We start from the raw sequence: 15,845 nt of genomic DNA, 5'->3' as shown, positions 1-15,845 counted from the left end.
TGTTTTAATTACCGGTGTCAGGTCTTCTTCGCATTCGTGAAGGACTTGACGCGATCGTGAAGCATTAGCGGCCCAAGGCCTTCACGTTCGCGAGCCACTCTTCGCGTTCGCGAAGGCTTACTCCTCCTTCCTTTGCGTTCGTAAAGAGTAATTGACATGCTCCATCCCGGACCCCATAACCCTACGCGTTCGGGAGAGAGACGATGCGTTCGTGAACGGTAAACTCCCCACTACTTCGCATTCATGACCAGATCCTCGCGTTCATGAAGAAGAAACTCCTCCCCAGCCCAGATTCCCTTTCGCGATCGCGAAGCGCATAACGCCAGACATCAGTAGCAGCCAAAACCAACAATTCTTTCTAAGTTCAAATGGTCCGTAGCCTATCCGAAACTCACACAAGCCTCTCGGGATCCAAAAAAATATGCACATAAGTTTAATAACATCGTACGAACTCCCTCGCACGATCAAAATACCAAAATAATACATAGAACTACGAATTAGACATCAAAATGCATAAAAATCTTCAAAGAAACTTAAGAACTTCCAAATTCACAACCGAACATCAGAATCTAATCAAATCAACTCTGTTTTGCACCAAATTTTGCAAACAAGTTCTAAATAGTAAAATGAACCTATACCAAGTTCGGAACCGAAATTTGAACCCTATAGTAATAAAGTCAACCTACGATCAAACCTAGAAAATCTTTACATCTTCAAATTACCAGTTTTCAACAAATCAAGTTAGGGACTTCCGAATTCAATTTCGAGCATACACCCAAGTCCGAAATTGTGATACGGACCCATCGAGATCAACAAAATACTGATCCGGGATTGTTTACACAAAATATTGACCGTAGTCTACTGAAGTCATTATTAAAGCTAAAATTCATGTTTTATTCAAATTTTCACATAAAATCTTTCTAAAAAAAGACACAGACTATGTACGCAAATCGAGAAATACTAAACGGAGCTAATCGAGGTCTCGAAATATGAAAATTAGGGATATAACGCAAAATGACCTATCGGGTCATCACATAGATGGACAATCCGAGTGCACTATCCAGATCTTGGAGGACATGTTACATGCTTGAGTTATTGATTTCGGGGGTTCATGTGATTAGTTTCTACCATTATCAAAGTTTTCCTACAACAACAACTATCGGCCGAGTATCAAGATGGCTCTTTATGAGGCCTTATATGGGAGGCGGTGCCGTTCTCCGGTTGGCTGGTTGAGCCTTGGGAGGCTAGGTTGTTGGGCACTAATTTGGTCCATGATGATTTGGAGAAGGTAAAGTTGATCCAGGAGTGACTTTGTACAACACAGTCCAGGCAGAAGAGTTATGCTGATAGGAGGGCTCGTGATGTTGCATATATGGTGGGTGAGAAGGTTTTACTCAGAGTTTCTCCCATGAAGGGTGTGATGAGGTTAGAAAGAAGGGCAAGCTGAGCCCTAGATATATTGGTCCTTTTGAGGTGCTTGAAAAGTTGAAGAGATGGCCTACAGACTTGCCTTACCACCTAGTCTATTGGGAGTTCACCAGTATTTCATGTATCTATACTCCAGAAGTATTATGGTTATCTATCACATGTTTTAGACTTCATCACGGTACAATTAGACGGAGATCTGACTTACGATGTGGAGCCGGTGGCCATTTTGGATTGGCAGGTTCGAAAGTTTAGGTAAAAGAATATTGCATCTGTGAAGGTTTATTGGATAGGTCAGCCGGTCGAGGAGGCTACTTGGGAGACCGAGCATGACATGTAAAGCAGATGTCCTCACCTTTTTGAGACTCCAGGTATGATTCTAGTCCCGTTCGAGGACGAGTGTTTGCTTAAGAGGGAGAGAATATAACGACCCTGCTGGTTGTTTTGAGTATTTTAGCCCCGTTTCATCTGTTTGATGCCTTATATATGTGTGTTTGTGGTTACGTGACTTGCAGTGGTGATTGGTTTGATTTCGGGGAGGTTTCAGAGTAAATTAGGACACTTAGTCCCAAGGTGGAAGCTTAAGTTGTAAGAGTTGACTGGACTTTGACTTTTGTATAGACGACTCTGGAATGGTGTTTTGATGATTCCACCTTCGTATGGTGATTTTGGACTTAGGCATATGTCCTAATTTGGATTCGTAGGTCCATAGATTGATTTGAAGCTTTTCGAAAAAAGTAGGAAATGTTGAAGGCTTGGAAAAGCAGAAGTCCGCAGATGCGGAAGTCTAAGCAAAGAAGCGGGGCCGCAAATACGGAGGAAGACCGCAAATGTGCAGGTGCGCACTATGGTCCATAAATGCGAAAGGTCGGAGGGTGAGGGGAAATCGCAGATGCAATATTGTGACCGCACCTGCGGAACCGCAGATGCGGTTAAGTGACCGCAAATGCGGAATCACTAACAGAGTTTATATTCGAAGGGTTTGATTGTTTTTCTTATTTTGGGAGTTGTGAAACTCAGCTAAGGGCAATTTTTGAGAGACTTCTTGCTGCAATTAAAGATGTAAGTGAAGTTAAATCACCTTTTATGATAGATATTGATTACCCATGGATTATTACACCTTGTTTATGCGAATTTATGGTGAAATTTTGGTATTTTAGGCTATGTTATTGGAGAGTGAGATTTGATGGTCGATTTGTGGTTGGAATTAGATAAAATTAGTATGGTTAAACTCGTATTTGAATGGGTGTTTGGAATATATAGATTTTGTCGAGTTTTGGGGTGCGGGCCCGGGGTTGACTTTTTGGGTTGACTTTGCATATTTGATTCAAGACGTTAGCTTTATCATTTAGAATTGGTTTCAATGGCTTCTATTGATGATATTAAATTATTTTGATTAGATTTGAGTCGCTCGGAGGTCGATTCGTGTGGGAAGGGCTTTATGGAGTATTGGTCTCCGCGTTTTGAGGTAAGTAACATATCTAAACTTAGATTTAGGGTAATTAACCCTAAAAACTATGTTATACGAGATGAGTTGGGGTGACGCACATGCTAGGTTACGAGCGTGAGTGTGTGGACCAAAGTATTCATGATCCGAGTTGACTTTAGACTATTGCCGGACTTGTTTTGCTATCATGATTTGTTATATTCGTGTTTTCCCTACTCTTTTGATTACTTGAGTTATGATTCATGTTAGAAATCTTGTGCTTACTTGGTTAAGACATAATGGGCTATTCCTGCTATTTTGAGCTGTTTGACTTAACTGTAATTATATACTCAGTCATGATTCCTTATTTAGATATCATATCTCAGTCTTTGTGTACTATGTGTTTAATTCATGACATGTTGTTTTTTCCATATGTGGCACTATTTGGGCTGAGTTATATAAGGTTGTGAGCCCTGGAGACTTGAGAGGTTGTTGACTGATGTGGGCCGTAGAGCCGTGTTGTGAGTAATAATTAGATCGGGTTGCACACCGCAACATGCCTTATTGGCTATTGATTGATATTTGGATCTGGTTGCACGCTGCAATAGGACATATTAGCTTTTAGTTAGCGCTTGGACCAAATTCGCCCCTCCGGAATCTTAAATACTAGCAGTGAGCACATGCACAGTGATATATATATCTACGTGCTTTGGTCATGGGCATATATGTCAGGCACCTGTACAGTGCTGAGTGTTGTGTGTGTGATGGTAAGGGACATTGTGCCAGGCACCCTAAGTGTGCTGAGAGTGGTTATTCTTGATGGTTTCACTGTGATGATATTGATCTGACATGTAGATTTGATGTGTAGGCATAGAGATGTACTTTCCTCATGCTATCTGGTAAATAAGATGTTTATTATGTGTTGGGATTTATCTGTCATAATGGGAAGACATACCTAAATTTCCGTAATATGAACAAGCTGAACATGATATCATCGAGTTATTTACTTATATTGTTCCCTTTATATCTTGAGTTGTTACTGGTTATTGATATTGGTCTCTGACTGTTTCTCCTAAGCTCGTTACTGCTTTCAGCCCAATGTTAGGTTTGTTACTTATTGACTACATGTAATGACCCAACAGGTTGTTTTGAACATTTGCATTTCGTATAGCTGTTTGAAGTCTTGAGTAGCTTGATATGATGTAATATGACTTGTGTGAATCGTCGGTTTTGGTTTTTTATGTGTTTCGTGATTGATTTGGAGGAATGATTCTCAACTAGGAAGCTTTAAATTGGAAGAGTTAACCAAGTTTGAGTTTTGAGTATTTGACCTCGGATCGGAGTTTTGATGAGTTCGTTAGGTCCGAATGGTGATTTTGGACTTGGGCGTATTCCCGGATTTGCATTTAGATGTTTCTTGAACGTTTCAGCACTATTTGACGAAAGTTGGCAATTTGAAAGTTTGGAATATTTATAAGTTTGACCAGGAGTTGACTTTGATGATATCGGGTTCGGATTATGGTTCCGGTAATTGGAATAGCTTAGTTATGTCATGTAACACCCCGAAATTTTTTGAAGAACTTAAGTGTAAAGCCCGATAAAAGTTGCAAAGAAAATAATATTTCATGGTGCCGGACTAGGATTACGGGAAAGTAAAGGAAAATTTTTGACGGAAAAGTATATTTCTGCGGTCCATTATGCGATTGCAAAATCACTCTGCGGACCGCATAATGGCCGCAGAGTGAGGCAGTTAATTGGGTCAGTTGAAGCAATTATTCGGTCGACTATGCGACCGCCTAACTATTATGCGGTGTACTATGCGACCGCAGAATAGTTATGCGGACCACATAGTGACCGCAGACTCAGGCAGATTTTTGGTCATTTTGGACACCAATTATGCGACTGATATGCGGTCGCATATGCGACCACAGAACCTGTTCCGGAGCTTTATTTTTGGGTTTTTAAGACCCGACCCTATTTTGTTAAATACACTCTTTGTGTCATTTTTGAGGTATAATTTGATATTTTAGAGTGAGAGAGAGTGCCCTAGAGTGAGAAGGTGTTCCTCAATAATTGATTCTTCAATTCTTGCTCAAGTTTTGGAATATTAAGGAGGGAAACTCACTAGGTCTTCATCCTAAAGGTAAGATTCTACACCCTAACCCTCAATTTCGAATTTTGTCTAGAAATGGGTAATAAGCAAGATAATTTCTGGGCAAGAAGGTTATTTATTTTACATGCATGTGTTATCAAAGTGTGTAGAAAGATTGTTGAGCTAAAAATGATAAAGATTGGGTTGTGGAATGATGGAATCCTCCATAAAAGGACCTTGAACCTTAATCCACGCTTAGTGTTTGATAAAATGCTCAAATGAGCTGAGACCATGAATATCTTCCTAATTATGGTTCAATTTTGTTATGTCTCAAATAGATTGGGATTGCTAGAATTTCCGGAACGTTGTAGTAATTTAAGGAAAGCTCAATTGAGGTATGTTGGCTAAACTTTCTCTCTTGGAATTAAATTCGATAATGTTTCCATGAGTTACAAAGTATGGGCTGCGTATTAAAATGTGGTGGCTTGCATCGTATTTCAAATGAAAGCTAGTATGCCAAATTGTGTGAGAAAATCTCAATATTCTTAAGACTTTTAATTGCTCATATGTGTACCTAAAGTCTTGATTGGGAATGCCTTATTGTTGATAACCTATAAAGATGGTTGGAAGTGAAATCAGTAAATTCGGAATATAAAGTGTGGCCAACGTGCCAATAGTAGAAGTTATACTTGTGACCAGTGGTGCCAATGAAATGAAATAATGTCAGAAAGATTATGAAATGAGTTTTGACTCAACTATTCCAAAATTGACTTCGACAATATAATCGGCTAAAAGTTTATGAACTCAAGTGATGCCCATATGTGGCTGTTTTAGCTAATGCTATACTTTGTAAGTAATTTTTAATGTGTTTTGCGTTCTTACATACTCGTGAGTGGAAATTGTGTATGATTTTAACTTGTACTTCGATTTCCAATCATTTTACTCCATTTATTGGAAAGAAATCGATTGTGTTTAAAGCCTTCATTACTAATGAATTTAAAGTTGTGATTTCCGCAATATTCTACTTGTTAATAATTATGATGATGATCTATGAAAGGGAAGAAATGAAAGTGTGGAATATGAAATACGGCCATTGCGCCATGAATAAAGAATCATATGTATGGCCAAGAGAGCCAATAAAATAATAATGTTGTAAGTGGTTGAAAGTACGGATTAGGTGATATGTGGTGTGAAAGGTTATGAGATGTACGTATCTGTACTTTTGTTTCCAATATGTTATGAAACCCTATGGACGGTCTATGAAACGCATAGGTATATTGTGTTATGAAACTCTATGGACGATCTATGAAACGCATAGGTATATTGTGTTATGAAATCCTGTGGACGGTCTATGAAACGCATAGGTATATTGTGTTATGAAATCCCGTGGACGGTCTATGAAACGCATAGGTATATTGGTGTGTTGTGAAACCCTATGGACGGTCTATGAAACACATAGGTATATTGTGTTATGAAACCCTATGGACGGTCTATGAAACGCATAGGTATATTATGTTATGAAATCCTATCGACGGTCTATGAAACGCATAGGTATATTGTGTTATGAAATCCTGTGGACGGTCTATGAAACGCATAGGTACATTGTGTTATGAAATCCTATGGACGGTCTATGAACGCATAGGTACATTGTGATATGAAATCCTGTGGACGGTCTATGAACGCATAGGTACATTGTGTTATGAAATCCATTGTGATATGAAATTCTGTGGACGGTCTATGAAACGCATAGGTGCATCGGGTATAAGAGGTATAGATGTACGGTATGAATAAACACTATGGACGGTCTATAAAACGTATAAGTGTATAATATGATATGTGAACACTAAGGACGGTCTAATGAGACACATTATTAATGCAGACAATAAGTGCCTCTTTTGTTGTCCTTGTTTGTACAAGTTGTTTCAATTACATTATATTAAGTGTTCCACGTATAGATCATATGGGCATTCTATTTTGAAAGAGGATTTCTAGCTATACATACCAGTGCTATTCGACAGTACTAACGTCCCTTTTGCCAGGGGCGCTGTATCTTTAATGGATGCAGGTGGTTCTACAGCAGGTGACATTGATCAGCGATAGCAGTACACTCTTTTCAGCCGATTTGGTGAGCCCCACTTCATTTCGGGGTCATGTATCTTTTGTTTCTCATGTACTTTGTGGTTGAGGTATAGCCGGGGCCTTGTTGCCGGCATTTTCATATTACTCTTCAGTTGTACTTAGAGGCTCTGTAGACAGGTTGTGGGTGGTATTTGATATTGGGAATTGGATTAGAACTGTTGGTATTTGGCAACATATTTTTCATTAAATCTATAAACTCGTACTATTTTGGAAATATTGAATGATGTTGTTAATGGGAATGAAATTGAAGCAGTTAATAAAATCTCTTCAGTATTTGATTAACGGAGTACATCTCCTCTTTATTCACGAATGGATTTGGGTAGAATAAAATATAACAGGCTTGCTCAGTCGGGTTCACTCGGTTGAGCGTCGGTCGCGCTCCTCGGTTTTGGGATGTGACATGTCATTTGGGACTTGTGTGCAAAATTTGAGGTCATTCAGGGTTGATTTGATATGGTTTGGCACGAGTTTTGAAAGTTAAAAGTTCAAAAATTTATAAAGTTAGATTTTAGGTGCGGTTCGTGATATTGATGTTGTTATATGTGATTTAAGGCACCGAATAAGTCCGTGTTATGTTTTCAGACTTGTTGATATGTTCGGACGGGGTTCCGAGGGGCTAAGGCGTATTTCAGATTGATTTCAGACCATTTTTCTTCATGTTTTCATTGCTGGTTTCTGATGCCTCAATTGTTCTTCGCGAACACGAAGATGGAGATGCGATCACGTAGAGGGATTCTAGAGCTGGAGCTGAGTAATTTTCTTCTTCGCGTTTGCATATTTAGGAACGCGTTCGCGTAGGTTTGTGTTGGTTACTGTTCGCGTTTGCATATGTGGCATAACATTCGCATTGAGCTGAGCTAAGAGCTGGGATCTGGGTACTTCTTCATCACATTCGTGTAAGCTATGGCACGATTGTGCCGTGTAGATATATGTGGTCATCGCGTTCGCGTGAGCACTATCTCTAACACCTAGAGTATAATTGGAGGCAGTTTCATTTGTTCTTCGCGATCTCAAAGGATATCCTGCGATTACGATGGGTATGATTGTTTAGTGAATTATAAGCACTCTATTTTGAAGGTTTTAGACATTTTAGTATATTTTGAGCTATGAAGCTCGGATTGAGGCGATATTTGAGGAAACATTCACCACATGGATTGGGGTAAGTGTTCTATAGTCTGTTTTGATTATATTCTATAAATCCATCTTCGTTTTTGGCATTTAATTGATGATTTCAAAAGAAAAATTGGGAGATTTTGTCTACACATTACTAAAGTGAATTTTTGAGTTTTGAACGTCGATTCGGAGTTGGATTTGCGTGAAATAGTATGGTTGGACTCGTAATTTAATTTGTTATCTAATTTTGTAAGTTTTTTCGAGTTCCGATGTGCGGGCTCAAGTTTGACCCTTTGGTTGGCTTTAAGTAAATGTGTAAAGATTCGACCTTTATTATTTAGGATTATTTCCTTAGGCATTATTTGATGTATTTGAGTTGCTTTTGGCTAGTTTTGAGCCGTTCAGAGGTTGATACGTGTGGGATGGCATTTCTAGACTATTGATTGGCTTTCTTAGTATTTGATTTGGTTTGTTCGAGGTAAGTAACATATCTAAACTTGGATTTCAGGGTATTTAACCCTGGGAACTATGTTATAAGAGATGTATTGAGGTGACGCACGTGCTAGGTGACGAGCGTATGGGCGTGCATCGGGGAAATGATGATTCTAGTTGACTATTAGGCTGTGACCAGACTTGTTTTACCGTTATATCTTGTTACACCCATGTTCTCCCCACTTGTTTGATTATATGAGTTGTGAATCATATAAGAAATCATGTTTAGGTTATGCGCTTATTCGGTTGAGACCTAATGAGTCTATCTCTGTTGTTTTGAGATATCTGCTCTAACTATAATTATATACTGAGTCATGATTCTTTATTTGCATATCATATCTCTGTCTCTGTTCATCATTCATTGTTACAACACATGTTATCATTGTTTGAGCTGAGTGGTATGAGATTGTGAGCCATTGAGATTTGAGAGATTGATGACTGAGTTGGGGCCTGAGAGCTGGATTATGTGTGATATTTATGGGATCGGACTGCACATCGCAGCAAACTTTATTGTCTATTTATGAGATTCGGCTGCAAGCCACATCAGGTCTTATCAGCTTATTTACCTTATGGGATTAGGCTACACGCCGCAGCAGGCCATATTGGCTTTAAATTAGCGCTTGAGCAAGATCTGCCCCTACAGAGTCTGTCATACCAGTAGTGAGCGTAGGTACCGTACAGTGCTGAGTGATTATGTGTGATGAGTGTGAGTTTGAGACACACAGATTGAGTACTCTAAGTGTGTGAGTACCTACTATGATGCATTACATTTGACATGCATACTTGGCATGCAGGTATAGAGTTGCATTTTCCTCATACTATAAGGTGTTGTGACATTCATGATGTGACATGTACATCTGACATGTAGGCATTGAGATGTACATTCCTCATGCTAGACGGTATATGATAATTGATGACTTGACATGCTTATTGACATGTAAGCATAGAGATGTACTTTCCTCATGTTATCTGATAATAAAATATCTTATCTGTTGTTGAAAGTTTGGGAAAATCACAGTTTTCTAATATACCCTCATATTTTGGTGATTTCGGTGAAAGATTGTGGTTTTACTGTTATACCTTAAAAGCATGCCTATTTTCCGTAACTGTGAACGAGCTGAGCATAATATCTTTGAGTTAATATTTGTACTGCTTTTATTATATTATTACGAGTTGTTCTTGGCTATTGGTGTTGGACTCTGACTATTCTTTTGAGCTCGTCACTACTTTCAACCTAAGGTTAGGTTTGTTACTTAATGCATACATGGGGTCGATTGTACTCATACTATACTTCTGCACCTTGCGTGTAGATTTTGGAGCTGATGCTGCTGTGTATGGCGGGAGCTATCATTGAAGATGTACCTGTGTTCCGGTTATAGCTACCTCTTGTTCTTGGTAACTTTAGATTGATAAATCTGTTTATGTATATTTTGAACAGATGATGTATTTATTTCATACTAGCTTTATAAACTCCATGTCTTAGAAGCTCATGATTTATACTACTAGTCCTTGGGTTATTGTATAAAAGTTCAGTTATTTTATCATTTATCTTCTTAGTAAATCTCATTTGAATTGGATTATTGTTAATTGGCTTACTGGCGGGTCAGGTTAGGTACCATCACAACTAGTGAATTTTGGTTCGTGACAGTACATGGGGTCGGTTGTACTCAAACTACACTATACACTTCGTGTGCAGATCCAAGTACTTTCGGATGTGGTGATTGCTTTGTGTTGATACCAGCTTTTGGGAGACTACGAGGTAGCTTTTATGTCGTCACCAGACCTTGAAGTTCTCTTTCATTTATTTCTGTTATTACTGCTCTACTATTTAGATGTTATATTGAGGATTTGGTCTTGTACTTCTATATTCAGTAGTGCTCATATACTCATTAACACCAGATCATTGGGATGGTTCTAAAAGTATTACTATTATTCGCAGTTATTTCATGATATTGTCGCTGTTGAGTTTACTAAATTCTGTTTTATTAAATTTACTGTTATTGTTGAACTTTTGGCTTGACTAGCAAGTAGTGTTAGGCGCCGTTGCGGCTCCGGTGGGCGTTGGGTCATGATAGTTGCTATCAACCATGGTCATTGGTGTAATGTGCTTCAAATGTCTTAAATATAAGTGTGGGTGGTGATAATTCGCTATTGTATATTTCTAGTATATTACTTACCTTATCTTTGGGTTTTTTAATGATCATATATGTGACATGTGGGCTTAATTGTGTCGTTTTTAATTTAGGATCATCGGAAGAGGAAAATAAGTTAAGGCTGCACATAAGGGTACCGAAAATACACAAAAAGAGCATGAAAAGGCGAAAATAGAAGAAAGCCAAGAACCAGGCACCAGGCCAGGCGACGCCTGGCTCCTGGTAAGGACGACCTGGCAATAAGGTAGGCGACGCGAGGCTCCCACCTTGACCAGTCGAGGTCTCGTGAGTTCTGGGGCCTGGACCCTTTCCTAGTCCGCGCATTAAATGTTTTCCATATGGTTTTGGACTTTGAGACTCCGACCCTAGCCTATAAATACCTCCTAAACATAATTAATGAAGGGTGTGTTAATATTTGAAGGCATCAAAGGCTTAGAAACACGAAGGGAGCACAGAATTCATCGATTCTTCCATCCTCTATATAGTATTTCTAGATTTTATGTTTAAACACGATACTTTGATTGTTGTTATGAACATGAGCGGCTAAGAACCTCATTATTCTAGGGTTATGGGTTGTTATTGACTATTGTTGTTTGACGGTTGATTATTTTTATTGAGTTATCATATTAATTTATTTATTCAATCTTGCACTTAATTATTTTATTGTGTAGCTAACGGTATAATATTATATAAAAATTTATAGTTGAACTCTAAAGTGGGAACTATAAATTACATATAAGATTGAATAGAGTAAGTTTTTGAATCCATGTATCGGAGAATAGATTCGCAATTAGGATAGATATATTATAGTTGCCTTACTTAGTTATTTTTGTAGGAAACATACATGTATACCTTTTAAGTCTGATTCTATATCCATATAGTATTAGGTTGGATTGAATAGGCAAGCAAAGCGTCGAAAGAATTTCGCGAGCATAACAAACCCCGTTAACCAACAAATTAGATAAATCAAATAATTAAGTAAACCTAAAGAATGCAATAGGAGAGATATCAATCCATAACCTCGGAATATTCCCGTCTCATTGAATTTTTCCTATTCCCGTCTCATTGAATTTTTCCTAAGTGTTTGTTTTTTTGCTTTGCATCATTGAAATTGCTTGTTTTGTAGTTTTATAGTAATGTTTAGTAATAAAAATCTCAATTATCTTCTTCACAGCTGCTTGAGCAATTAACTTATAAGAAATTTAGATTGGACGATAGTTAATCATAAATCCTCGTGGGACAATACTTTCTCATCTCTTTATTACTTGTCGACCGCATATAGTTGCATGTGCGTTTGGCCACAATACTGGCGAGGTTCAAGAAGCCCCAATATTCTGACAGTTTCCGTGGTACCTCGTCTGGAGGTAGGGATCATTCTGGGATAGCCATCCTAGCCGACCAGTACGTTCAGCTTACCAGCCCGCTAGTAGTGCTCCAGTTCAGTCTTCATTTAGTGCACTCCCAGCACATAGTTCCTACCGTACTCCTTTGGCCTAGAGTTCTTCTAGTGGGTGCAGGTTATCAGAGGCAGCCTCTGATTCAGCAGCCATTCTCAGCTCGAGGTAGTTTTGAGTATGGAGAGGTAGGGCATACCAAGAGGTAGGGCATATTAAGCAAGGTTAATTGTTTTAAGTAGTAAGACTCAGTCCAGGAGACACACAAAAAATTGTCACATCATCATGATAGTGTATTTTTATGCTTTTCCTATTTTGAGATTCTTTAGTTTATGGATTGAAGATCATCTCAATAGAACTTGATATAGAACATCATCAAATAAAAGGAACAATGAATAGAAGATCCTACAGTTTAAATTGGTGAATCACTGATTCAATACTGGCGACTCCATACAAATGATTCATGATGAATCATATTACAACATCTTCATCTTCACTGTGGATCTGCCACTAAAATGTCTCATTATCTAAGTATAAATAATTCGTATGATATTTAAATAAGCCATCCAATTGTTATGCATCATTATCATTTCAATAGGTAAAAGCAAAAGATGAAAAAAAGAAAAAAAGAGAGGAAATAATCAGAATATATGTTTCCCTAGCAAACGCCAAAGATAGAGTTCAGTAAGTTTAATGATAAAGAAATAGTTTTACGACTTTATTTACTGATACAATGGGTAAAATTTATTAACTTAACACTACAAAAAATAACTTTGTGGACTTTACTGATACGAGTAAAGTTCAATACTCACAAAATTAACCCGATGGACTTGATGAAACTGATGATGAGTGACTAGAAAGTGGAGATGATCAACGATGAAATGCAATACGTGAGGGTAGTTTTGTAGTTTCTATATCATTTATTTGTAGAATACACATCTTGTATTTCATCATTGATTATCTCAACCTTTTAGTTACGCATCATCAATTTTATCAAGTCCATTAGATAAATTTCACGAGTGTTTGCTGATCACTTTACCGGTTGTATCAGTAAAGTTTACGAGACCTCATCGTAATTTACATCCTCCTTCTCATTATTATTGTGAGTTCTCTTCATCTAACAACCACTTAAATTGTGTTGATGATGAAAGGTTGGTAAAGATGTAGTTTATATAGGAGGGAGCAGTCAAAGGTTCTTTAATTCCTTTCTTTTTTTCATAACTACTAAAATGATAAAGTATAGTAAGTTGTTAATTAAGGGAAGATAGTTGGTATATTGTTAAACTTAGGAAAACAATTAGTAAGTTGTTTATAGATTTCTTTTTGACAAAATTTTATTGACAAGAGTGGGTTGATCTAGTGGTGAGCACCCTCCACTTCTAACCAAGAGGTTGTGAGTTCGAGTCACCCCAAGAGCAAGGTGGAGAGTTCTTGGAGGGAGGGAGCCGATGGTATATCAGAAACAGCCTCTCTACCCTAGGGTAGGGGTAAGGTTTGCGTACAAACTAATTTCTCCAGATTCCACTAGTGGGATTATACTGGGTTGTTGTTGTTGTTGTTGTTATTGTTTATTACATAAAGAGATCAGGGAAAGAAAAGGGGAAAAGGATAGTGATTTACAGAATGTATTTTCAAAATTATGGCTTTATCTAGCAGACTAACAAACCAAAAGGGAATTATGAGACAAATTTCCTTTCATTTACTATTGGAAATATTTGGAAGAGAATTAAACAAGAGGAGAATCTAAAACACCTTGTTTTTTTTAATTAATATGTGATATTACTACAATTCTCTCTTCTCTCTTTTCCTTTATTTCCATATCTATTCGATGCGAATTAACAAAGACAGCTAATTCATGAAATGAAGACTTTTTGTGTCTTAAATTAGACTTAACTGCTGAAATCCCTAAAACAGTTAAAGGCTACAAGTTGACTAAGATGATTGTTTCTATTATTATTAGGAATTATCTTACATATTTATGCTAGATTTTATAACAAGATCATCAGAGGAGTTCAATTCTTATATGACTGTCACGACCCAAAAATCACAAGTCGCGATGACACCTAACTCGACCTGCTAGGTAAGCCAACAACAAAATATACAAGTCAATTGAATTTATCGAAAAGTAAAATAAGATTTTCTTAATTTTTACAATTTTCACCCAAGAACTGGTAGTACAAATCATGAGCTTCTAAGATTTAGGATTTACAAAAAAGAAAACTGACACAAATAATTACACGATCTGTTTGAAAACTACATAAATAGATTATCAAAGTCTAAAGCTACCAAGGACAAGTGACAACTTTTATCCAGAATACACGAACATCTTTAGGGTCAGCTTCCGACATCACCAGCAGCTCCGTTTCAAAAATCTGCACGCAATGTGCAGAAGTGCAGTATCAGTACAACCGACCCCATGTACTGGTAAGTATCTTGTCTAACCTCGTCGAAGTAGTGGCGAAGCTTTGGTTAAAAGATGCTCACTTATAAGATCTGTAATGTAAACTAACAATAGAACTATACTACAGTACAACATAATAGAGTACACGAAACGAATGTACAAAGCAATAACGGAGTACTAGAAGAAAACACAATTCAACAGGTATCAGTATCTCATCCAATCCTTTCCTTAGAGCGAAAGCCAATAAATCACAATAATCACCTCAGAACTTTCATAATGTGAGAAATATACTCAAGACATCAAATCCAACGGCACGATAACACCCTTCGTGCATTTATCTCATCCACACCAATTATGCGTAAAATAATACCAACCAAATGACAGAAATGCTGATAACATAAATGACAGAGTGGAAAATACGCAAATAGCTATGGAGAATGAGGATGTACATGAGAACATCAGTAACAGACTGAAAAGAAAGCATAGAGGTAATGGCAACGATTAGGAAAAAGGAATGTAACTTCGACTAACTAGCAAGGTGAAGGCCTGAAGATAAATATGACAAATAAGGAAGCGAACACATGATCTTTATAAGTTAGCAAGTAGGGACATGAATGACTAGTATGGAAGAAGACCTACACTTAAGTGCAACAAAACAGATGACATGGATACAATCATAACAGCAGGAAGTAGGCATGATATTAGCAAGTTTAAGCAAATAGAAGGCATGGTAATCCGACAACAAAAGTGATAGAGGATAAAGACAGAACAGTAACGACATATCACATAAGAATCGTGAGCACGACGATAACAACTCTATGTAAAGACATGAAGATATTTGCAAGAAAGGGATATCACGACATAATGCATGTCTCTCGTCCTCACTTGTACGGAAACACCCTTCGTGCCATGAACTCACCATAACATGAAAGCGTAATAATATAATGCAATGGCACGGCATCACCTTTCGTGCTTTTACTCACATAACATGGCACGACATCACCCTTCGTGCTTTTACTCACAATGATATAGCACGACATCACCCTTTGTGCTTTACTCTCAGTAATATGGCATGACATCACCCTTCGTGCTTTACACTCTCCCTCACATGATAATGTATAAACAAAGGCACGACATCACCCTTCGTGCTTTACACTCTTCCTTACCAAGCATATGTATATCAATGACAAACAAGGCAGGAAACATAAAT

The sequence above is a fragment of the Nicotiana tomentosiformis genome, chromosome 4 (genome assembly GCF_000390325.3).
Source record: "Nicotiana tomentosiformis chromosome 4, ASM39032v3, whole genome shotgun sequence".
NCBI lineage: Eukaryota > Viridiplantae > Streptophyta > Magnoliopsida > Solanales > Solanaceae > Nicotiana > Nicotiana tomentosiformis.
The sequence above is the reverse complement of the archived record's forward strand: the minus strand, read 5'-3'. Positions refer to the sequence as shown.